This window comes from Electrophorus electricus, chromosome 10 (assembly GCF_013358815.1).
Source record: "Electrophorus electricus isolate fEleEle1 chromosome 10, fEleEle1.pri, whole genome shotgun sequence".
Lineage (NCBI taxonomy): Eukaryota > Metazoa > Chordata > Actinopteri > Gymnotiformes > Gymnotidae > Electrophorus > Electrophorus electricus.
Window position 1 is genome coordinate 23,740,478 of NC_049544.1, and position 3,350 is coordinate 23,743,827.

Here is a 3,350-nt window from a genome sequence, read left to right on the forward strand (position 1 = left end):
GACACAGGGTTAGGGACGACAAAAAATAATTGAAGTTGGAAGATAAAATGAAAAATGGAAAATAGCACAAGAGAAGAAGGAATGGCGTTTTCCAGCTGAGCCGGGAAGATGAGCAGATTGAGTCTGCACCTCTGACAGGCGGCCAGCTTTACCCGAAATGTCTGAGAGTGAACAGAGTGAGGTATGCTGAAGCTGGCAGCAGAGAGAGAGAGAGAGAGAGAGAGAGACAGAGAGAGAGAGAGAGAGAGAGAGAGAGAGAGAGAGAGAGAGAGAGAGAGAGACAGAGAGAAAGACAGAGAGAGAGAGAGAGAGACAGAGAGAGAGAGAGAGACAGAGACAGAGAGAGAGACAGAGAGAGAGACAGAGAGAGAGAGAGACAGAGAGAGACAGAGAGAGAGACAGAGAGAGACAGAGAGAGAGAGAGAGAGAGGGAGAGAGAGAGAGAGAGAGAGAGAGAGAGAGAGACGGGTTTGACAGCGCTGCACGCACGTTACAGCCGATGGAGGAGATTTTTCGCCACTGAACGAAATGGAGCTTCAATGCCTAAAAGAGATAAAGTGTCCAGACGTGGGTAGTGTATTTATGACTTGTTTTAGACGATGACGCTTCTGTGACTGAAATCAGTTTATTACTGGAAGGTTTGTTTGTTTGTTTGTTTGTTTGCCTATCCCTCTGTCTGTCCATCCACAGAGATAAGCATATCCACGGTCCACGGTCCTGTGTTGCTGTGGCTGCCATAGTTTGTTGGGTTGCTGGCATGTCGTCGGTTCTGGTGGTGATCTTCTGTCTGCTTCCGTTCTGGATTGGTACTCATGAACAGAGTGGAGTCACGTCTACAGCAGAAAGTGATATTAATGGATTACTGTCAGGGACACTCACTCGCCTGTACGGTTAATCTCCGTTTAATAGCAGAGAGGAGACTCAGCTAGTGCTGCTGTACCTCTCTGTACCTTGTATTATATGTACTATGGTATCACAACATGATTTTTTTCACATTGTCAGTGCTGTGTGAAAGGGTTAATTAACCTGACAGAGGGTAAAAAAAAAACATCACCAATGTTGTCACAGTTTACACTATTTACAACGAAACAGCTGGTGGTCTTTGCTCCTAATTCCTGACACATTTACAGCAAAGTGATGTTTCTGTTTTTGAGTGAGCGTCACCTGGAAGGCTCCGTCTCCTGTGTGGACATGGTGGGTCAGAGTATCTGCCTTCCTGTTACAATGAAATTAACTTCCGGGCACACTGAAAATTGTTTTACACACACACAGCCACACACATACACACAAGCATAGTTAAACTCTGTGTTTATGCACGAGTGACTGAATGTGCATGTGTGTGTATATGCAAGTGTAAGTTATCATATGCAAATGTAAGTAGTTGGCTATTTATGTGAAATATGTATGTGCAAGTGTTTCATATGTATGTGCAGGTAGAGTGTGTGTGCGCAAGTGTTTCAATGGTTTCGCCCTAAAAAGCCTCTCATACATGCGCGCGCACGCACACACACACACACACACACACACACACACACACACAATCTCTCTATCTCTCTAAATCCCTATTTCTTCACCTTAACCACACTAGGTAAGTGCACTCACACATTAGAGAGAGAAAGGCAGGGAGTTATTACCAGGTCAGCCTCAGTTAGGAGCCACTTGATACTGACTGATGGGAGACAGTCGACCTGCAAAGCTTCTAAAACAAGAAGAAAGAAAGAAAAAAGAGGAGAAGATCCAGAGTTCAACAGCAACCGTGGTAGAGCTGCAGCATCCATAATTTCTCCATGCTCACACAGCCACGCATCACGTCCCACTCACTGTGCCTTAACTAAGACGGATGCAGACACCAAATATCCGAATATGGCAGGCAGGCCATGAGAGGCTCCGTAAACGGTCCAAGGCCACACATCTCCACGGGCATCCACGTGCTGCCAGCCCGCATGCACGGCAGAGCTCGAGTCAGCAGGGCCTCGCAGCAGTGGGAAATGAGAGGAACGACCGCGTTAGGCCCTACTGATCTGTCTGCCTTCCCCGCCGGCGTGGCGGACAGATTACGCGCGCACCGCCAAGACGAGGTCAATGGGCGTCCATCAATCAAACGCCATAGCCGCAAGTTAACGGGACCGGCAGCTGTAATAGTGTTCCGGCTTCAGGAAAGGCACTGAACCGCTATTGGAAACTGGTACTTGTAACTGCTATTTGTTAATGGTATTTTTAACTGGTCCAGAGCATTCTTAGTATTCTTAGAATCTTATCTGAATGTCTGTATATATATATATATATATATATATATATATATATATATATGTGTGTGTGTGTGTGTGTGTGTGTGTGTGTGTGTGTGTGTGTGTGTGTGTGTGTGTGTGCGTGCGTGCGTGCGCGCGTGTGCTTGTGTGTGTTTATTCTTGTTTGTATCTCAGGGTTACCAAAAATGAACTGTACAAATTTCCAAAGGAATTTTTTTTTCTTGTTTATTTTTGTTTGTACCCTTTGGTTTCTTAAATTAAACATGAAAGTATGAAAAGATTGCATATACCCCATCCTTTCATGAGCTACTTTCCCCAAAACAAGATGGAGTGTTTCATGCAGGCGTTTGCTAAGCCAAAGTGTTTACCCTCTTCCACTGTCCATGGTTTTAGTCTGTAACTCGCTCTCGCACGTGTGTGTGGTTTGTGTCTTAGCAAAGCCTTTCACGTATGGAGCTCAGCACCCCTGCAGATAACTAAGACCACGTCGCTGGATCCATGCCAAGAATATATTAATAAGACTTTCCAGGAGAAATCTCTGTGGGGGGGAGTAGAAACTAATCCATTCCAAGAATCTCCGAAAATGAAAATAAGAAAATGAGCAAAGGCGTATATGGCAGAGAAAGAGTCTCCAAGAAAGCAGCCGTTTGAGTGGTCACAGTCCGTGAATCCCACATGAATGTTCCGTCAGATTGGGGATGTGTTTCCTACTGGAGAATTAAAGCTTGAAAGGGTCTAAGCTGTCTGGGTGGCAGAATTCACCTGAGTTTGTATTACTAACTGAGAGATGGAGAATCGCAGGACTCACCGGAAAGAGGTGGATTCCGCACACGCACACAGTAATCGAGAGCGATGGGTTCGGTTCAGTTTTGCATGTGCATACCAATCACGGCACACCGAGCCTTTCACAGCCGAGGCTTTCACGTTCGGGGGAGAGTTATCATAAATGCTGTGACCATACAGCTCGTCACTCAATACGCAGCAAAGACACACAATCTCCTGCTCATATATGCTGCCATTTAGCATTAAGGTGATAATCTTCTTTGTATTTTTGCCATGCCGCTGGTGGCGTCTGCGTCATACCAGGGAGAGATTCATCAA

General features: G+C 45.6%; 1 long non-coding RNA gene across 1 annotated transcript; it reads right to left on the bottom strand.

The window, feature by feature from the left end:
- Positions 1-526: 526 nt before the first annotated feature.
- On the bottom strand, positions 527-2,109 carry LOC113582155. The gene is made up of 4 exons (XR_003411127.2): positions 1,822-2,109; positions 1,635-1,699; positions 1,165-1,246; positions 527-833 (listed from the first exon to the last, which is right to left on the bottom strand). It is a non-coding gene; the product is annotated as an uncharacterized LOC113582155 (long non-coding RNA).
- Positions 2,110-3,350: the final 1,241 nt, after the last annotated feature.